Here is a 22974-nt window from a genome sequence, read left to right as displayed (position 1 = left end):
TCAAACCTCACAATCAGCAATGACAGCTTGGTGACAGACACAGAACAGAAGACATGAAATAGCCCTTTCTGATTTGAAGGACTTGCTGTCTCCAACTTACCTCCACACTAGCTCCTCTCATGCAGAATCACAGAATGGCTCATATTGGAAGGGTCTTTGAAGATCAGCTTCCCTGGTTCCAAACCCCCCTGCCATGGACAGGGACACTTGACTAAACCAAGTCGCTCAAAGCCCCATTCAACCTGGCCTTGAACACTTCAAATGGCAATTTCAGCTTCATCATGAAAAATGTCTTACCCTGGAGCTGAAAACAGAAGTCTCCATCTTCCTCTAGCAGAAACAGCTCTCCTTTTTTTCATAATTGGCTTACAGATAACACAAGAGCTCTGTCCAGAAAGCTTTAACACCAGGCTCTCATGCCTGGTAAGACAACTGGCTCACAGTCACACACCTCATGTCACAGGCTGAAGGTAAGCAAGAAAGAGATACTTACTTTTTACTTGAATTGATATTTCTCTTTATCTGTGCCTAATGTCATCTCTCACTTCTTTCATCACCTTATTCACAAAAGTCAATACAACCTAGAGTAAGAGCTGATGTATCTGAGGACTGACACTGATGCTGGGCTGGAGCTGCTTTAGAGCCACCACAAAGATGAGAGGTGCTCTGCACCTCCAGTATTATACAAGCAACAGCTAAAAAAATATCACAGAACTGTTTCTAAATCTACCTAGACATGCTAAAAACAACAAGGATTCTAAAACTAAAAATAATATCAATATTCTGCCAGAAAAACTGTGAATATATAAAGTTCCGTTGATGATTCTACAGGAGTGAGTTTTTGCAACTACCAATTTAGTGGTGACACCCTAGAAAAATCAGTAAAAAACAATAGGTCCAAAGGTGTTTTTTTTCCCCAGCTTCTCCCTTAGAGGTTGCATACCTTCTATGGCTATGATTTAATCACTTAAAGTGAGTGATACTCAGAAGACATTCATAATATTATGAAATGAAAAAGCCCAGAATAATGGAAGCAATATCACACTGCCATCTCATACATTTCTATCGTCTACTTTTGTATTCTAAGAATTCTCTATACATCTTCACTGCAGTTATTCCTTCGTCCTTCTAAGTTTAAGCTAGTGTCTTCTCTCCAGACTCCTCTGGAGGCATTTATCTTATAATCAATCCTGCAATATGAAATTCATTTTGTATTGGCACAATGGCTTCACATGAAAACAATCCTAATTTTAGTAGGATTCTTACGCTGTAAACCCTTGTTCCATCTTGAATGACTTTGCAGTAATCCATGTAGTTTATTTGGTTACACAAAGAACTAGTTAATTTGATATCATCATCTTCCTATATTTGCCATCCTAAGCCTTCACACCCAATTTTTGAGGCACGGTTATGATCCTCAATGAACAATTCTGTATACCTGTTCTGACTTCAGCCATATACAACCCTACCTTCTGCTTCGATTATCTGTGGACTTTAAAAATAAGCAAACAAAAGAACACCCCACCCTAAAACTCAAGCACTGCCCTTTCTCAGTTTTCCCTCTGCAAACACCAAGAAGACTTTTTTGCAGTTTACTGACCTCCCCTTCAGCTTAAAGCTTCAGCACAAAAGTTACCAACAAGAGTCTCCATTGTTTTCTGGGATTTTGCAGCATTGCCGTTTTCCACTTTTTTGTATTTTTTCTGCATATGAACTTTCTTTTCCACAGGTCCCTAATTCCCTCCTCCTGTTCATTAATCTCCCTGCCTCCTCACAGCCTCTTCCACTGTAATCCATAGCCATTGCATGGGGCAAGTCAAGAGCAAGCTGCCGCCACCAGCTAGAACCAGCCTGAAAAACAATACAGACGAATCCTTCCTTAGCATCCAGAGAGACAAACAGATAACCTTCAGGATGTTAGACACTATTTACAGAACCACTGGGCAAAGCATTTCTGCTTAGTTCAACTGGCTGATGAGAAAAGTAGCACCGCTTGGCCCATGCAGGGAGGTGTCTGTGGTGTCCTACTTGCTCTCAGTCCTTGGTCTCACAAGACACACAAGCTCACAGACACAGCCATCTTGTCTAAGACACATTCACCTACAGGTTTCAGCAGTCCTTGCTTGCCTGCACCACCAATGCCTCTGCACACTGAGGACCTGATCCTTACAAGCACCTGTGCAGCAACCTGTCTGCATCCCACTTCCAGGGTAAAATCCTCTTGCAACCCCAGATGAAGGCAGACCCAGGCTCATCCTGCCTTAATTAATATTGCTACATAAGGCCACCCACCATAAACACCTTTATAATCTCCAAGTAAAGCACAGTTCATAAGGAGTAAGGATGTTTTGTATAAAAGGTGGAAGACATCCTGGGGGAAAAGAATCCAACGGCTTGAGATAAAATCTTATCCCGGTCTAAAACAGAGGCACAGACTTGCATGTTCATATTCTTTCAAATTACTTTATCTTTTCATCCTAATATATCATATCTTCTTAAAAACTCTGCCTTGCCACCTCCTCATGGCCATGAAACTACTAGCACTACAACCAGCAAACACATGGCTTTTCTGCAGGAAGACCAAGATCTCACCTCATCTCTGCTCTGGAGGTGCTCTCCTCCAGATTAAGAGCGCAGGAACACAAGGCTTTTCCACTCTTAACTTTGGGAATGGCTAGAGGTGCTTTCATGCCTTCAACCACCTGACTGCTCCTGCACAGCCATAGCTGTTTTGGGAGATGAACCGGGAAAATGACACATGTTAAGAATAACTCAGTGAAACAGAAGAAGTTTGGGCAATTTCTTGACCCAATCCAGTCTGCTGACAGCAGAAGCTGTCTGAGTGACAGAGGGACACGCACCATAGGAGATGGGTGGTAACTGGAACCACATAAGCCAGTACTGACATCAGAAGCACAAATTAAACCATGGCCAGCAGGACCTCAGTTAGACTGACTGAACCAAGACCTGTTCCTCATTGAAGAGTGCAAAGAGGCAATCTTCACCCAGCAGTCAGCACTCACAACATGAAGGCAACACTGCTGTACGCTTCTTCTCCCATATTGGTGCCCCTTTCCACCCCCCCAGCATAAATCTAACACCAATTTCAAGATAACCTAACACTGTGTTCCAGGGATAAAGCAGCCTTCCATTAAAAAAAAATTAACAAGGCCAGCAAGACCAAATTATGACCAGAAGTTTTTAAAAGCAAGTGTATATGAAAATTCCTATACAATAAAAGTTATCCAGTAAATGTAATTTACTTAAGTTTATCACACAATCTCTTGCATGAACATAACAAGGAGCATTCAACTCCCTCCACAGTTTTAAAACATTTAAAAGACATGAATGACAATTTACAGCATCTAGACTTCACCATGAAGAAAGTATTCCACATTGCACTCCATCAGTGGTAAGGCACTATCTGACTTTTAAGAGAAACCATTTTATCACTTTGTCTGGAGTTGACCTGTTTAACACAGGTGAAACTGGAGCCAGGGCTCCCAGTATCCCTTTTCAGAATCTCTTTTCCATTAAAACTCAGATTTTTTTTCCCAGTCCTCCAGCATCCAGAATTGGCTATTACATCAAGAAATACAGAATTATTATAAATGTCATTCCTTGGACATGCAGTAACTTTCAACATGGCCAGAACTCTTTAGAGATATTAATTTAAAAGCCTGAACCAACAGTTTAGGATTTCCTCTAAGCTGCAGTTTTCTGAAGTCAATATTTGTAAATCATGTTTCATGTTTCCAAGGAAACCAAGTGGGTAATACCTCTTGCAAACAGCCTCCTTCAATACACTTTTCAGGGCTACAAGGCTCACAGAAGTTATTCTCAGCCTGACAAAGAAGTTACGCTTTTCCTTATATCTTCCAAAAAAACATTATCAGCATGCAGAGGCAACTGAAGTAATGTACACAGCAAGCATCTACAGAAATCTCTCTGGACCCTGCCATCTGAAGCACACATCTTAGAACTATTGCATTACTCAGCTTGTGTATGTATTTTTCCCAATGGTAGATCTAAAAGTGTCCTGGGTAAATAGCATTACATTCATTTTGCACGTGTAAAAATGAGGCACTTACTAAATGACTTCCAAATCATCAGGCAGTGTATCACTTACAGTGTGTATCTCACCACCCTCTCTAAGAACATTATTATGCATCTCATAGTAAAGTTCAAATATTAATGAAGATAGAAATCAAATCCAGGAACAGAGCAGCATATTGTAACAGAATGCTGCTTCCTTGATCTTTTTTCTACTATTTTTCTTATTTGACAGATATTTACAACAATTTAAGGCATGACTGCTCACTGCAGCCTGCAGACATAAAATGAATGGTGAGGAGCACAAAATATACTGAAAGTAATTTTGTTGATGGGATCTTTGGAAAACGCAAGATCGTAAGCTAAGCAGCAATAACATATCGTTACCTGAAGAAGAAAGGAGGAAAAAGTAAGTCTTAAATAGAAATAACAAATTTATGAATTCGACTTTGATAACTGTGAAGACTTAAAACTTTAAAACAAAATGCCTGCAACAGTATTTTTGTGCTCTTGCACACTGAAGGCAGATCAAAGCGACACAGAAATTCATTTTCCTGTCTGTTAGAAGTTCTGTAAGACTTCTGTTTCCAAACAACCAGGTAATGTGCTTTTACATGATATATTTAAAGTGCAATTTGGGTCCAAACATTCCTGCTGAAAAACAAAGATTCTGAAGCTTCACCAAAAGAATACAGACTAGAAAAATACGTATCACACCTTCTCATCTGCTCACATCTATCTACAATATACCTTCAGCAATTGTTTTACAACACAAAACATACCCAGAGCTCAAGATGCTGCATTTTGCTTACTCAGAGAAACTCAACCCTGGTTAAGACATGGATGCTTTCTGGGGGCTCAGGGTAACCAAAGAAACAGTAGGTCTTCAAGAATCTCCTCTGGAAGTAATATGCACAGAGCCAAACTCATGGGCTTCAGCTGTAGCAATTCACTGCATCCAGCACGAATCTGCAACTTACAAAGACACATATTCAAGAACAGCACATAAAATAAAACCCAAAAACCTCAAAGGAGAAGCCAGAACACTTCTGACACTACAACAGAGGATTGTTCTAACAACAAAAATGAATCCATTGCACCAGAATCACTTAACACAACACACCAGACATCACACTAGGTACATAAACTTCTTTGGTAAGCAGTGAAAACCTTGCAGCAAGTCTCAAAGTTGCCTGCAGAATAAAAAACATCATTTCACAGCTCATGACTGAGATGTCAGTAATGGACAAGACATTCAGGGGACAATAACCAGTGCTGCAATAAGCAAATCCATGTAACATGGTAAGTATACTCAGAAGCAAGTTTTCAAAACACCTAAGTCAACACTGAGCAACAAAGGGCTTTCTTTTGCCACCATTTACTGATGAAACACACACCCTCACTTTTTTTGGATCATCTATGTCCTCCCCACAGCCCTTAATTTAGTAGTTTCTCTCCCCTGCATCCTGCCTTCATCCCAGAGAAGGGCAACGCACAGAGTCCAAGAGCACCACTGGGAAACAGATGGGAAAGAACAGAAATATCTTCCCAAGATCCTGGAGGCAGAACAAACACAAGGACACATAGAAAAGGCAGACCACACCCAGACAGCAAGGAGAGGAAAGGACCCCAGGAGGGGTCCCCAGGACCCTCCTGCTGGATTGCAAGTAAAGTCATGGTCACCTCAAACCTCAGCTGTCCCAGTTACAGAAGAACAGGACACATAAAGCATCTGATAGCCTGACCTAAATGAAAGAAATGGAGTTGCTTTCATGTAGCAATTTGTGAGGTACTACAAGCTTTTCCAAAGGTATAACAAGACACCAGCATTGATCTACCATGTGCAGCTCCAGCTGCCTATGCCACCAACCCAGAAACCAAGGGGCTACTTCTTCACCATGCTGTTTTCAGGAACTGCTGCAATAAATCCTCAGCAGAAATTCAGGGCTCCGGGGACCTGTAACATGCTATGTCACCTATAACACAAAAATGTAAATTAAGGTTTTTACATTTAAAATTGTGCAACAGAAACTAATTTTGTATTAAAAGACCCTAAAACCTCAAAAGTACAAATAGATAAAAGGGCTAACACTCGTTGCATAGAGAAGGCAAGAGCAACGTTACTGGCGAAGGAAAAGAAACAACACCTAAAGATTCTATTTGAATAAAAAAATGGAATCAGTACTAGCCTTTGCAGGGAAAAGATTTTAAGCTAATGACCACAAATGCTTTAGGCTCACATTTCTTCTTTGCCATGCAAAGCACTGTACTCAGATGACAAAGTTCAAAAGTTCTGTGTTGAGACGTTCATGAGCTTCATTCAGGAGCCTTGCACACGACTGCCAGATAGCGCAGGGCTCCTTCTTAATAAACTGGTGGTTCCTAAAGAACATAAAGATCATAAACAATAGCAAGCTCAACAGAGGAAAGTGAAAGCATCCCACTGGAAGCCTCAAGAGACACTGCAATGAAGAACAGTCTGTCAAGGAGGAGGAACTGGAGCAAATTCTGGGACTAGCAAATCACCAAAAGTCAACTGGATCTTAGAAAGGTGGTATCTTTCCTCACAGGCCCATTTGTTTTGCATGTGTGCATGAGGTGACTGTAAAATTAGCTTTGTAATGTATTTCATTTTCCTTTTTAAAACCACAGATAAGTAAACACCCATTTGGACTCCTCTCATGAGCATAAATATTCCTTCATCAGAGAGTCTCCAACATGCCAAGATGTATTTCTAGTACTCTTTACCTGGTTCATTTTGCTCTCAGGCAGCTTGAAGCATTAATAAAACCTTTCCTCTGATCACCACTTTCCAGTTTCCTAACTTGCTGCAAAAGGCTAGACTGCACAATGGTCCTTGTTTCCAGCCCTGATCCTTTTCACAGGATCTGCACTAGTTACGTCAATTTGCAAAAAGAAAGCAAAACAGCCAACAAGCTTCCTTCTCCCTCTTTGAGGAAGAAGCAAATTACCTTTCCAGTTGTACTGCTTTTTGATAGCTCTGTGTCCTACATCATTTTGCCTGGCTCCATGACAAATACAAGTAGAAAGGAAGTTATCACACTGAATGAAACTACACAATCAAAAAACTGGCAAGCAAAACAATCTTGCTTTGGTCTTTAGTTGCTATTTCAAGAAGATAGGGAGAAGGCAGGGGAAAAAAAGGAGAGAGGCACACCTTTAGTTTCCCTGTAAAATAAAGTTACTTATGATCACAGTTTTAAAGTCAGAATATGCAGAAATTAAGTTTTATTTAGATAACTGTGTCTCTTTAAGACTGAGGAAGTAGAGCAGTGTATACTTAAGCATTGAGAAATGTCTCCAAAAAAAAGATGAAATAATTAAAGTGAAAAGGTCTGGTTTGTTTGAGAACCAGCAGGGCTTCACAGATAAGATTACTGTTAAAGAGCAAAACTTCCCCAAGTTGAGCAAAGCTCAGCAAAATCACCAGGTTTTCTTAGTAAATCTTTTCAAACTCGTATGATTAATGAAAAGCAGTTGCAGGGGAGAGGGAGCGGACTATCCCATTATTAAATTTGAAACAATCTCTAAAAAGGAAGAAAAAAAAACCCCAAAACCAAAACAGAGTAAGAGACTTAAAGGTCTGAGAAGTGCAGCACCACGTAAGCACACCAAACACTGGAGGAGCCTGGGTGCTCCTGCTCAGCTGGTACCTTTGGCCAATGAGCATCCCATTTCATACTTTAGATAACACACTGAATAGAAATGCCCAAAAAGGCACCTGAGAACTGGAGTGTCAGTGTCATCAGCCAAGAATAAATCAAGTATTTGAAAAAATTATTTTCATATGCAGTTTCACAAAGCAAGAGCAGCTGGCCAATCCTACCTTTTGACAATGTTAAGAAGGAGCACGTTAACCAAGGCTGCTCCAAAACCTGTCTGGTAAAGGAATGGCTTTTTCCTGTAACACTATTATATGTTTCAATAAAAAATTCTGACTCTTACTTAAATTTTTCACCAAAATTACATTTGAATTTATGAAACCAATTTACATTCCTTCTTTCATGAATGCCCAAGCAGTACCCATTTGCTGTTAAAGTCTCAAAGAAACTACTTACCCTATAAAAAACAGACTAAACAAAACTGAAACACAAACTAATCAATAAGCAATAAGCAGAACAGAATATCTTATTTCTAACAGCTTATTCAACCACCACAAATTACTGGATCATTCAGAAGTTCAAAAAAAATCTACCATGAGCAAATTAAACTGGGTAAAGACATTTCTCTTACAGTATTTAAATATAAACAATATGCTGAAAGGTGATAGCTACTAGTTCTAAAACTCCCTAGGATATTTTTAACAGAAATTTAGAGGTTTTTTAATAACAAAATACTATTTTTCCTTTATTCACCATAAAAGTTTATAACATTAATACATTTTATGAAGATATTTTAAAAAACCTGGCATATCAAAAAGAAATCAAGATATCATTAAAAATTATTTTAATTATGTTTTCCACGGTTTACGAGTTCTAAGTACAGTTGACAAAGTCAATCATAAAACTGAACTACCTAGTAAATCAGAAACACATCAGCCATACCATAATATTAAACACCTGAAAATTCAAACACAGCAAATGAACATTAATTCCATGAACTTTTAAAATGTACAGGTATGCATACAATGCATTCTCTCAAATAGCAATTTGAGTATACTCTGTGCAACGACTATTTTGTCCACTGTGTATCAGCACACTAAGCATCGCTTACCCAAAAGACAGCACTAGGAATGGAAAATGAGTAAGAACTCCAGAAACCAAACAAGATTTAAACTGATTGCTTAAATCAAGTTTTCCTGCCCACTACTTTGAAGTCAAAATTATTTAAATCAATTCACCGTCTTTAACAGCCACAAAGTAAAACACTGTTCAATTATGCATATTCTGAAAATGAAGACAGAGAAGGAATTGACAGGAGACTGGTTGACCACTCATTTAAGAGACAGAAGTACAACAAGGTTAAGTGGCTGGAAGCCAAATACATGGCTAAATTCAGGGAAGAAATAATGCATAGAGATTAGAGTAATTATAACCACTGGAACAGCTCACCAAAGACGACAGTTGATAGCCCACTGCATAAAGTTTTTTTACATTACAAACATCTACTCACAGAATGTTCCAGCTCCAAGAGACCATGCAGAGTTTGTGCAGGACAAGGTGATACTCTACTGATGGTATTATTGAAATTGAATTAGATGACCACAATGGTCTCCTCTGATACACAAATCAATGAAACTACAATTTGATCCCATGAGAGATACTATAATATATCTTTTGAGAGATACTATAATATCTTCTCACTTCACCAAGTCCTGCGTCCAGTGAATATACTGAATTCGACGTGTACACCTCCGGTGCTATATACTTAAATGCCAACCTGTCCACCACCAACTAAGACTCTGAACATATGTGGCTAAATTCCAACTTGTTCATCCAGGCAGAAATCCCTAAAAGTCTTTGCAACTTGTATGTTGGTTAAATGTGGCTTTGTGGGTTTACTTCTTCTATGGCATTTCAGCACTGTCAAGGCACTTTTAGGACACAATTTCTGTACTTGACATAGCTGCCAAACCTCAAGCTTCAAAAGAGCTGCAGTCTAGTCATTCAACTTTTAAACTGAAAACTCTATAATGTCTGTCAAATACTGACTGGAATTACTGTTTTAGATCATACCAAATGATTGCCATAGCATGTGTCTCATTTCTGTTCTTTCCTTCAAAAATTACTGTTACAGATTCTTTGAGAGATTAGAATTTTTGGGTTTTCTGAACTAGTTCTAACATTGTCTAACATAAGGAGAATATTTCCACTGATTATTTTTGTATTTCTAATACATTAGCAATATGAAAAGACTTTTCACACTAACCTCATGTTTCTATTTTTGATATCACAGTAATGTGCAAGGAGTCAGCTTGGGTATGGGAGTAACCCTAGCCTGCTCTGATCTGAAAGATACTACAGCACTCACAATCAAATGCAGGGAACACCTTTCCCTCTCTCTGCCACAGAAAACTGTGCTTTCAGGAGAGCAGGCCTGCTCCAAGGGCTTGCCAGTTAGGGACTGAACTAATGAGAATATAATCCTTATGCAAAGCAAGTAGCAATTTTAGCAAATATATATATATATATATATATATATATATATATATATATAAATAAATATATATATGTGCATGTGTGTATTTATTATATATATTTGTATATATATGTAAATGTAATCTATAAAGGCCTTCTTTGGTCAGATGTCTTGAAAACACAACTGTACAAGTAGACATGTTAAGAAAAAACAGGGGCGGGGAGTTGTTAAAGTGGCTAAGGTTTTGTTCAAGGGAAGCCACTTTCAAATAATCCAGTATCCAGAAAATGTGGCTGCTTATAAGATTCAGCAGCTTTTTAATGACAAAGTCATCAACAGAAGGGTTACAGCAAGAGGAAGAGAGCAGCATTCCTCACCCAAAGAGAGGTTGAGCAGTGCTGCTAGAAAGAGACAGAAAGCAGTGCAATAATTAAACATACAAGGATGAGAACTGATGGATGGGAACATGCAGCATCAACTGCACTCAGAATCCATCACAAGGAGGAACTTCCTTCTTTTACTTTAATTCCTCTTTTTTATTTCCTTTTTGTTTAAGGCAAGAAAAAAAGATGTGTCCATGAAAGCCACACAAGTGGAACTTCAGTAGTATTGGGGGGAGATGCAGGATCTGAAAGTACAATTATCTTTCATTTCTGTTGATGGACTTCAGGCTATGACCTCAAGAGGACTTGGGTACCAAACCACTCTGCTCCTGATGCTGTCCCTACTATAGAAAATCCCAGCCTGGCTGGGTCTACCTGGTCTCACAATATATGGGCTAAGTTAAACACCAAATAACTAAAGCCACAAGAAGAGCCCACAGAAACTGCTATTCCTTCTTCACCACCACCAGAGCCTTCAGGGCCTCCAGTGCTTCTGCCAGGATTTGAGCACTGCAAGTGCTCTCTCACTTATTTTTTAACAAGTACAATGTACTCATTTACGTGTGAACTAAACATCTGAGACTTCCTGTACTGTCAGCCAACAGAGAGGTTTTCTGAAGGCCTTTTGACCATAAGAATTACTCTGGTGTCACGATTTTAGCACACACTTCTGAGGCAAGGATGAGCTAAGCTCTTCTTTTTTGGAAAAGGAAAGTACTTTATTCAAACTCTCCACCAGAACTGACTTAGGCAGGTGTCTGTGATTGCTATGCATAGAGTTCAGTCTTCCATCCCTGCCTATCCCACATACTTCTTTAGCATTGCAATGCAGAAGAAATGCTGTGTTCCTAAATGCAGCAAAACGTGAAATCCAAAGGACAGCACATTTCCAGCAAGCACAAAATAAATCTATCTCAGATACTGGCTGGGATTCAAAGCAGAAAAAGTGCACTAAATCTCTCTTTTTTTTTTTAAGTTTATTATGTTATTGTTTGATGTGACTGTTGAAAACTTTATCCCACTAAAGCCACAATAAAAAATTACAAATCTACCATCTTCTCAAATTAAGAAGTCTCCAAGTATTAAGATTCACTCTTTCAAGACAGACATTTTAGCCAAATATTGATTTAGCTGAATATATAGCTCAAAAGTAAAAGTGAAAATGGCAATGCTATCAGAAATAGCAGCCTCCAAATCTGCCTCCTAACTAGACCAACTCTGCATGCTCTCACTTTCAAAACCTCATTTTTTCATTTCAAAATTGTGTAGAGCACTGTCTGTGCAAAAGATTTCCTTGGCTAGATGGAACAAGTGAAAAATTAAGTCACTTCGTAACTGCTACCAATTTATAGAAAGTGGAAAGGAATGTTTTTCTCTACTTTTTTTTTCTTAAGAAAAATCTCTTCATTTCCCACTCGGAATTTTCTTGCAACTGAAATATTCTCTGAAAAAGGAACTGGAAGAGCTCCAACTACTGTCCAACACTTTAAAAGATTTTAAAGTGTCATCAATCACAGCTCTTTACATGCTCTTCTAGAGCACTGCCAACTTGTATTTGAAGACTAACTCAAAAGTGTTTCATGCCAGCATTAAACACTCAAAATAAAGACAGATACAAAACAAAAAAAAATCACTTCTATATTAATCTGATTTTAAGTTAAGTCCTGCTCAGATTCCTGTTAAATGTTACTACATAATACTAATAGTCATTATCTTCCCTTTTTTCTAGGAGGAATTGGCAATAGATATCATTAATCAAATATCTCAATGGCTACCTCAGATGGCAACATATTAATTATTATGCCTGCTATAAAAGGTCCCTTCAATTCTTTGTAGACCAACTTTAAATGCTGGTACCATAGGGAAAAAAAAAAACCAAAGAATTAATATCCATGGTAAATAACAAGTCACAGGTATGCTTTGAAACTGACGTAACCAATTTCTAATACGGCATATTCCAGTTAACAAACTTCAGTCATTTCAACAGAAATGCTCAGTGACTGGTTCTTCAAAATCTGATTTGAAAGTATCTGAGAACACTGAGTATCTGAACCAGCCACTTCTGACAACTTTGGTAGTAAAAAAATTAAAAAAAAAAAAAATCAGTACTTTTTCTATAGAGTACTTTTTAAAAAAACTTTCCCTCAGGTATCCACAGAGAGAAATTGCTGGGTTACAGATAGTTGCCTTTACCCCTTCAGTGGCAGCCTGTCAAGACTTGAACAAAGTATATGACAATTACAGATCACTCATGCTCAGGAAGGCTTCCAGAGCTCACTGATAGCATCTCCAGCTCTGCGAACGGACCTGACCTTATTTCCAGCTGGCCTGAGCTCTGCACACACCCCCTGCACCCACGCAGCCAGCCAGCATCACTGCGCTGCCCATGCTGCTGCCAGGGACCTGTAAGGCTCCAGAACAGAGAGGCAACACCACCACCACCAGAAAAGCTCTTCTTGGACAAGGCAGAGAAAAAGAAATTATTCAGGAGGATCAGCATTAGCACACAAAACCTTGTGCTCTTTGCTGCTCTGACCACTGGACAACACCCCTGCATTAATAGGGAATTGGGGTCAGTGCTTGCCACCTTACAGAGAGGGTAACAAAGTGCCTGTCCCAGGTGACACATGACAAAAACGAGACTAGAACTCGGGTCTCCCGACATGATACATCATCTGATTAATTATCCCCTTAGCAGGCCCGATGTCCAAGGTCATGCATTTGATTGTTCTATGTTTAAACAACGAGAACATACTCGCCCCACAGCCAGGCCAGGAACAAAGCTCGGGATTTCTGAGTCCCATCATTACTCTGCTATGTAGCAAATACCGTGCCAGCCATTAGCAAAGAGCACGCCTCATTCCCGTCCTGAAGGCTGGTTCACAGAGAGGACAAAAGCTTGCTACTGCTAACCAGACATTCCTTAACTCAAGTGGTGCTGGTCTGCGCTGCAATGCCTAACGCTCTTAATGCCAGCACTGCCAGCCACCCACAAAAGGATAAACACCACTGCATGTGAGGGCGTTTGTTACAAGAAACAAACAAACAAACAAAAATTTAAAAAAACAGCTCTACGTATAAAGAAACAGACCAGATTTTTAAAAAAGCACAGACATTACTAAGATCGCATTCAGAGGGTCAGAAATGTCAGCATGTGACAGTCTTGGACAACTTTATTTAGTATCTCTGAATATATACTTTTAATAGTCTTCAATCATAGCATCTCCCTTGATCCTGACAAGGATCAGTTCAGTTTCAGTTCCAATAAACCTTAGCTTTTGCATCCTTGTGGTTTTACTGAACTTAAAAAAAAAATAAAACTCAGCAAGCCAAAACTGAGGTAAGTCCTACCCTTGTAGTTGCGGCTGAAGGGACTCTTCTGGCACAGGCAGTGATGTGTACAGATGTTGAGTGCATGAAGAAACAGACAGTATAAAGCATACAATCCCTGAATATCTATCACATGACTTAACATATTGACTCCCAAGTTTTACCATGCATTTGAGAAACACTGGGATGGCTCATGCCACCATGCCATCCCAAAAATCCAAGAGATTACAGAAATAGCTACAGAACCAAGACATACCATAATTTAAATTTGTCTTCTCCAGACCAAAACACATCATGCTGCAGCAGACATAGATTAAAAAAAAAAGTATACAATAATTCAATTTTAGTCCCAAGTTTAGATAAGGCTTTCTAATTCATATGAAGAGCTATTATACTGAACTCAAGGAAGTCCACATAAGCTGTGTTACATAGAGCATAGATACACCTTCTGGCAAAGCCACGCTCATTTTCCCTCTTCTTCCTACCTCTCAGTATTACTTTAAGAGCTTTCTGCAGTCAAAAGGTAAATAGAACTAATTAAAGAACAGTCTAGCTTTTTCACACTGTAGAATCACAGAATGTTCTGACTTGGAAGGGACCTGCAAGATCATTGAGTCCAACTCTTAAATGAATGGCCCATACAGGGACAGAACCCACAGCCTTGGCATTCTAAGCACCATGCTCTGAGCAACTGAGCTAATCTCCTATGGTCACTGCTTGGGAGCAAACAAGAGCACAGACTTCACATGAACTTCAACCCTATCTGTCACACAAAACTCTGCAAAAGTATGAAAAAGCTCATATATTCAGGGAACAAAATCTAAGCAAACTTTCTGCACAGAAGACTCAAAATGCAAACACAGCAGCCCTAGCTGGAATTTATATATATATAAAACACCAAAATTGACTCTACAACTTTCTTCAGATGTGCCCAATTTTACCCACTTTTGCAACAGTGCCACAAGGTCTAATCAACACTTCAATCAAGTTTCTCAACATATGTCCGTCTAGTTATAAACTAATGCAATCATTTTGACACTGAATCATCAAACATAATTTCTGCTGTTGTTTGGAGGTTGAGTTTAGCAGCAACTTTAAAAAAATCATTCAGTTGAAGCAAGAGGACTGTCTAAAGTTCAGATGTTGAACACAGGGTAAGATTACATGGAACTTTTACCAATGACAAACAATGTTGACAGTGTCATCCGTACTTTAGTGCAAAAGCACTTTCTCGTGTAAGCATGAACTTAATTAAAAAAAAATTCTTTTTTACTGCATAGGAAACATGGACATTTCATGCTTACACATTTTGCACTTGCAAGACTCAAAACCTGTCTTACAGATACAGCACAGTGCAATTGGCACAAAGGAAAAGAAAACCCTCAACCTGGCTGCTCAATACTTTACTTAACAACTCACTTTGAAACAGCATGTTTATTACATGTTTTCCCCTTAGCAGGAAAAGTGAGCATGCTTGTGTTTGCAGCTCCTCCTCTTTCAAAGACACACAGCTGCAGCTGTAGTAAACAACCACTAGTCAGAAGCTGAGAAGGTCAAAGTCTGGGTGCTGCATCCATTTCAGCTTTTCTAAAAACAAAAATTTTATTTCAGGAAATTAATTTTTTTACTCATTTTGTAGTTAAGCCAAGGAAAGGCAAACCACAATCATTCTCCAACAAAAGAAACCAAGATACAATATTTCAAAAGCCACAAGCAAGACACTTCAGTAAAAATAAGTGTTTTCAGATCTCCATCTTTATTAATGAACAAACACATCATTCACACTCTCCTATTTTACTTGATTCAAACTAAGACTTGGGTCAAAACCAACTTTGTGCTGATGAGACCTGGTCCACAAAGCAAACAACACTTACTGAAGGAAAGAGCAAGGAAGTTGGCCACGCAGAGAAGTGGTGCCAGCAGCCGAGCAAGGTTCATATAGGTCATCCAGCAGCCTGAAGCAAGGAGGCTACAGCACTCCATCTCTGGGAATGCTTGCATAAGTGGACATCACGCACCCAGCGATGACAAAAGGGCACTCAGCTTTCCCTTATTTTACAGACCATCCAAAATCTAAACAATGGCATAGCCTAGCAGCACTGAAAACTCCACCAAATTACACAGATGTTCTGCAACCCCCTGTGCAGCAGAGACCTCCCCAAGCACCCAGGAAAGGCACTGCCCACTTTCCTCAAATACAGGGTCTGTATTTCTATTTAACTGCAGTGGTTACCATCATACACCACCTTGGTCTAGGCAAAGAGGAAAACAGTCACTGCCACAGGGTTCTGCAGCACAAGCCCTTCACTGACCCCATTCTAACATCTCCCAGGGGAAGAGCTATTTCAGCCCCACATTTCTGCCTCCTCTCATCTGGACTGAAATTCTGCTCATGCATGTTCAGGTCTGGCTGATCCTGACAGAAACAGCTGGCAGAGGACTCCACGATTAGCCTGTCCTGGAATCTTTAAGTTGATTTTTAAAAGTTGTTACAAAGAGTCTTCTTGGGCTGTCAGGGGCCTTTCCAGAAAAGGTTTTTCTACAAGAAAGCAAAGAAAGGCCTGGAAATATTATCATGAACTACTGCTGGGGGGAAAAAGCCAGAATTAAAAATACATGATTTCCCAACCCCTCTATTTACACATCTGATATTGCCTCACTATCAGAAACAGAAAACAAACAGTATCTCCCATATCCTAAACTCCTTCTGAGCCCATGCGGAATAGGTGCACTCACTCATCAAATGACCTACAACATACGTCTCTGTCAAAAAGCTTTTCTCCCCCCCAATGAGGAGCACCAAATAGGTGCTGCCCTCCTCCCAGTTCCAGGTACCACGCACAGTTAAAAAAAAAAAAAAGGTGGGGAAAAAAAAAAAACCTAAAAGGAGAAAGAAAAACAATTAAGAAGAGGCAAATGCCAGCAGTGTTGTTCTGGCGGCAGTGGGGGGAGCGGGCGGGGGTGCTGGCCCAGGGAGGGGCGCGCATGGGTGTCACCACCGAGGGGGTGATGTCATCCACCAGCCTCCAGCCCGGGCACCTGCCAGCAGCAGCAGCCTAGCAGCGGCTGCCAGAGCCTCCGGCAGCACGGCGAGGGGAAAAAAATAAAAAGACAGTGAAAAAAAAAAAAATCCGCAATATTTCCCTTCGCTATGCGCGGTTGGTTTGTGACGATAGGTGACATGCCAGCTTGCGGAGAGCGGTTTCAACTTGATTACGTCCCATTAGAAAGATATTCAAGACACTCCCCCTTCTCCCAGCACGAATAATAAATTAAAAAAAAAAAAAAAGCAGCCTCGGTTTATGCAGCCTTACGTCACTAATAAAATGCTCCTATCGCCCCATCTGTGACCTATTCAGCACAGCTACTAATCCCACGCTGCGACCACTTTGCTGTTCCTGTGCATTTCAGAGTTGTAGACCAACCAGAGAGCAGAAAATGGAGCCCATATGCCAGCGCTATATAAAGCAGCCTCGCAAAGTTGCCGCGAATAATCTACCTGCCGTGGCGAGACGAAAAGTGAAAAGCAAAAAAAAAAAAAGAAAAACCAAAAAAGGGTGGTGGAGGGAAGAAGAAGAGTACCGTTTACTTCACGATGGGTAATTAAAAAAATAGACTAGTTTACTGTCTTACTTAGGGGAAGGGGGGCTGCCAAGAGCTAGCAGGATTTTACAAGCTCTATACAGACCCCGATCAAGTGAACTTCTCTTCAGGGCTTCCTACCGAAACGGCTTCTTCCTCCTCCCTAAGCGCACAAAATATCTTATTTCCCAAGCAAGCCCGTCTGCGGGACTAAATGCCACGCCAAGATCCGAAAAAAAAGCCCAAAAAACCGCTGTCTGGACCGGAGCATCGCATCCCTGCAAACCGCGGGGAGGAGAATATAAAATAACCCGTCTGGTCGCTCCTGTCCGCCTCCCCCAAAATCCTGCACCACCGCTGGTGGCTGGATGTCGGGGGGGGGCGGATAGGAGCCACATCTCATCCCAGAGGAAATTTCATCCCAGCAGCGGAAAGCTTTCGGAGGGCTTCACAGGGTGACGCTGATGCCATGGGGTAGGTAACCCATCTCCCGCAGCGGCTCTGGGCTCAGCGTTAAATGTATACACCATCGGCTTGCTCCCCAAGCTCCCGACTTCTGCAAGAGCGAGCATTTGTTCCACAGAAGATCATTATTTCTGTAGAAGGTAGTACAGCACGACACTCTCGCTTTTTTATTTTTTCCCCCCATAGCGTGTTATAGTCCGATTTTTCTCCCCATACAGCGTTACGCTCCGATTTTCCCCTCCAAAGAGCGCTACACTTTATACTTTTTCGATATTTGTTTTTATATAATTATTGCCCAGCCCCGAATGCGCACGGGGGCCGCCCGCCCCCACCCACACACCCCCCCCCGGGGACGGCAGCACAAAGGGCTGGGCGCTCCCAGCTCGCTGCTCATCACTCCCCGCTTATCGCTTTTTATTTCCCCCCCTCGCTTTTTTCACCGCCACCCCCACCCCTTTTTTCCCCCTCCTAGAGCCTCAGCGGGAAAGTTGAGGGAAAAGTTCGGGCCGGCGCCTAGCACCCTACCCCGGTATCGCTGCCGCCGGGGCACCGGCAGGGATGGAGGCAGGCGGGAGGAGGGGATGGATGGAGCGGGGGAGGGAGCGGGGGAGGGAGGGCACCGCCGTTAACCCCCGGCTCGCCCCGGCGGCGCCGGGGGAAGCGGGGGGGCCGCCCTGCCCCCCCTCCTGTTCTTCAAAATTATTTAACTTCAGTATAGGAGCGGTATTTTGTTTGTTTGTTTTTTTAAATAGAGGCTGGCTGGGACAGCGGCAGCAAAACCCACACACATTAGCCGTTTATCCTGCTAAGAAAGGGAATCGGCACAGACCTGAGCAGAAGCGGCAGAGCAGGAGAAGAAACTGTTTCCTTCCCTGATACAGGGTCCCCGCTCTGTGTCTGTCTGTCCGCCCGCCCCGCGCTCCCCGGGCAGTGCCCCGCGCACTCGCACCCCGCACCGGCGGAGGCAGCCGGCGGCCGTCCCCGGGAAATGAATGGGGGCAGCCCGGGGAGCCGCGGCGCTCGCTCGCCGCCGACTTACCCGCGTCACATGATGAGCCCGGGCAGGGTGGGCCGGGGGTGGAGGCTCCCGGCGCCGCCTGGCCGCGCCTCGCCTGGGGCCGCCGCGACACCCCGCCGGCCGCTCAGACAAAGGCTCCGGACCGGTGTCCCCCTCCCCAGCTACCGGCCCCTGCTCCGGCCACGGCGGGCGCCGGTGGCGTCGCTGGCATGCGGCGCGTCCCCGCCCCCACCGGCAGCCGGGCGGAGGGAGGGGAGGGAGGGAGGGGCCGCGCCCCCGCCCCGCGGCCGCCCCGGTGCGCCGCCCGCCCCGCCCCGCCCCGGGGGGTGGGGACGGGAACGCCCGGCCGCGCCTCCCCCTCCCGGCCCCGGCCCCGGCTCCGGGCCGGCCGCGGGGAGGGGCAGGGCAGCGGGGCGCCGCGGGGAGGGGCCGGGCGCGGCCGGCAGCGGGGGCGCCAAGGGGAGGCCCCGGGGCGAGGGGGCGCCGAGGGCGGGGCGGGGTAAAGAGGCGCCGGGGGGAGCTCAGCGGGGTGTGGGGGAACCCGGAGGGAACTCGGGGCTCTGGGAGCGCCCAGGGGACACTGAGGGGAGTGAGGCGCTGGGGACGCCTGTGGGCGCCCGGGGGTACAAGGCGGAAGGGAGCAGAAGGGAGCTCCGAGGGTCGGCGCGGGGCGGCAGCAGCAGCAGCAGCTGAAGGGACCCGGGGGACACGCGGTCGCGACACTGAGGGGCGTCCCGGGGGAAAGGACACACCGGGCGAGCTGTCCGCCCCAGGGCCGCGCCGCTGGAGGGTCTGGCCGGGCCCGGCCCCCGCCGTTACCTGGGGCTGAGCGCTGCAAGCCTTTCCCTTCTCTTTTATTTTGTTTTCTTCGCACAGCCAGACTGCAGCTCGTGAGAAGTATGCGAGGCGTGGGGTTGTGGTTTTTTTTTTTTTTTTTTGGTCAGCGCTCGTAAGCCCGAGTCGCGCCCCTGCAAACTGAGAACTTCCTTTATGGGGAAGATTTTTCTCACATAAGGGCTGCGGATACTGGGTTGTAAAGGTTTTAATAACAACATACAGAGGAACAGATTCTATAATCTTAAAGTTTGTTTAAAACACCAAGGCTTTGTTACATTCATGTTTTAAAAGAAGAACTTTCAGAACCTTAGGAAACAGAAATATAAACCCTAGGAGTCAGTTAAACCTTTAAAAGCAGAACTCTTATTTCTTTTCGCAAGCATTCTTACACGTGTTTACACTGTGAAGTATTTTGGTGGAAAGATCCTGGTCCATGCCTGGGCACTATTGAAGCTATTAAGCTGGCCTGACAGGTTACCTGGGGATTCTCTTGCCTTGGAGAGCCTTTTGTTAATGTAAAGCTGATGTGGCTGTTTTCTGCCGCCTCCCCCGTGGTTGGTGTTGCATAAAGTAAACACGGTGTGGCCAGAGCACAGGTGAGCTTTGACCAGCACTGCCTGCTTAGATGGTTTCTGGCCATGGTCGGGGGCCATTCAATTTAAGGAAGCTTAATAGCCTTTTGAATAATCAGGGTGCTGTGCTGGCCCCCGGCAGAAGCCATGGTCAGAGCAAGTACAAAACAGTAAGTTCTTTATGAGTCCCACCCCTTATTCTCTCAAATTCACAGTCAGCTCAACAGTTCCTGAGAGTCCCAGTCATAACAATTATTGGGTAAATAAAAAGCAAAAAGAGGGATGGATCTCGTGTCTAGAGGTGGGCCCGTCATGTGAAGGTGTTTGTAAATGCCCGTACAGCTTGTGTATTTACACAGAAAGCCAGGCGGAGCGCAGGTAAATAATTGCTACTAAAATGCTATTACTTTCAGTAAATAGAAACTAATATTTGCTGCTCATCACAATATTTACTGAGAAAGCCAGAAGAACCAGAACCCATCTTTGTTCCCAAAGAGGATTTCATGCCAGCTGCCAGAAAAACGTCTACTCATCTCTTTCCCTGTAATGATCCTCTGCCTTCTCTTGGCATAGATGTTTTGGATAATATAACTCTTCGCTGTTTGTCTCTACATCTTACCTCTACTTCCACAAGGGGGGAAAAAAGGCAGAATAATAAATAAGAAATGTTAAAATGGCTATAAACAGAAATATATGCCTCCACAAGCCAGAAAGAGGGTTAGGCATAATTTGCTATTGTAATGTTGCCTCTGGTCTAATAATTTCCTTTGGAAAAAAGTGAGCATAGAGTTAAAATACAGTCTAATGACCCAAGCAACATATTTCCTTATGCTAGGAGTTTAGATCAGAACCAGCTCCAGCTACTCCTGGTAATTTACATGTGTGATTCATTAGATTTCACCCAAGTCAAAAGTTAACGTTGTAACACTTGTATTTTAAAAGATAAAATATGCAATCCCCTAGGAAGTGGGCTACTATGGAAAACAGCTGGAAACATTCCCTGGACAGATGCATAGCTTATATTCAGATTTATCAATAAAAAAACGTAAATATTAACAACATTCATCCTTCTTAACCACTTGGAACAGGGACCACTGAGTGTTCTGCAGGAAAAAACTGGTTTCTACCTACCGAGGTTAAAGGATTAATGAATACTTGGCACATGAAAAATGAATAGTGATAGCAAGAAGAAGATTGCATGTAGACAGTGTGATAAGGTGCGTAACAGAGAAACATCACATTACACACATTGCTGTGCCCTGAGAAAAAGACAAAGCTCATTTCCATTGAATTTCAGATAAAATATTTTGAAACATCAATATTTATTTTGTCATACTTAGAAATATTTTATTCATTTAAATAAAATATCTAAAGAAATAATCTAGAAGAGGGGTTGGCTGACATTGGGTGATAAAATTTGTTCTTTGTGAGTTTCATGATGTGCTATGTTGGCTGTTTACATGGTCTATTGCCTGCTACTAAAAACTATTACCCATATACATGAATTTGCAGGGCAGTATCTAAAACCAAAAAATATGTGGCTACGTTTGCAAGAGGAATGTATTACATGATTATATATCAATAGATTGATACAGAAGTCGGGATATTACACATTAGTATTTGATATATAACACAGATTTATAGAGAAATGTAGTTCTCAATCACATGCTTTTATGGAAAACCTGTCCTACTAAATCACCATCTTGGCTCACTCCATACACCTGACCCCTCTGTTTCCAGTCTCCTCTAGCTTAACAAAACTGAGAGTACATAGTCTGTTTGAAAATGTTCTGGCTTACATTTTAACACAGAAATACTTTGAAAGCATTTAGTATTTCTCAAGATTTAGAAAGTTCTTTTTATTCTTTCTTTTTCCATTGAAAGAAGAAACTTGAATTCTATTTCCCCTGAATCAACAGGACTTTTCAGCATTTTTTCAGAAACACAGCCCTAAATTTTGAAACAGGAACCTTAACAGTGTACTGCCGTATATTATTTAAAATTAGAAAATCATACTTTTGAAACCAGGAGAACAAATCAGCTCACAGATCATTTTTGGTTGCTTTTTTTTTATAAAGCTCAACAAGTGTGTTAATGTGTGATTTTAGGCTTTTTCTATAGTTCTTCTCCAATTCTACCCCATTACCTACGGAGCAGTACTACTGAATCACTTTCATTGAGTCCCACTGCTTACAATATCAGGTGGCTCTTTCCAGTCTTCCTGTAGCTGTTCTTCCCCTAATGGAGTTTCCTAAAACTTACCAAAAACAAGGTACTACAAAATCTCTCCTTAATGTTCCTCAGCCTCTCATCTCTCCTATTTTTCTTCTCCACTGATACAAAATTTTCTTCATTGCCTTCTTTGTTTTATAATTTTGTCTTAGATCCTAATCCATGTGCAAAAAAAAATAATACTGTTCAATGCAACTTAGCAATTTAGCAACTTCTAACTTCAGGCATGCATTATGTTATTTTTTTATTAATAACCAATCATTTCTCAAAATGGAGAATGGCACCACCAGCAGAGAGCACACTGGAACCTCAGAACAAAAGAAAACAGAAAATCAATAGCATATTTTAACAATGTCTTCCTGAAACACATAAAAATACTTCTGAAATACATCAGTAATGTGCT

General features: G+C 42.1%; 1 protein-coding gene across 7 annotated transcripts in view; it reads right to left on the bottom strand.

Moving 5' to 3' along the window:
* KLF12 (KLF transcription factor 12) overlaps positions 1 to 19086 on the bottom strand; it is a 234289-nt gene extending 215203 nt beyond the window's left edge. For 5 of the 7 annotated variants that reach the window (XR_008509169.1, XM_036379110.2, XM_036379134.2 and 2 more), the window contains exon 1: positions 18952 to 19086. The gene's annotated coding sequence lies outside the window, so the exon portion shown is untranslated. Of the gene's footprint in view, positions 1 to 18437; positions 18456 to 18741; positions 18808 to 18951 lie in introns of those variants that run through there. The other 2 variants (XM_054518577.1, XM_036379117.2) reach the window with 2 other exon arrangements.
* Between the last annotated feature and the right edge of the window lie 3888 nt (positions 19087 to 22974).

The sequence above is a fragment of the Molothrus ater genome, chromosome 2, assembly GCF_012460135.2.
Source record: "Molothrus ater isolate BHLD 08-10-18 breed brown headed cowbird chromosome 2, BPBGC_Mater_1.1, whole genome shotgun sequence".
Taxonomy (NCBI): domain Eukaryota; kingdom Metazoa; phylum Chordata; class Aves; order Passeriformes; family Icteridae; genus Molothrus; species Molothrus ater.
This window is presented reverse-complemented; position numbering and strand designations above follow the sequence as displayed.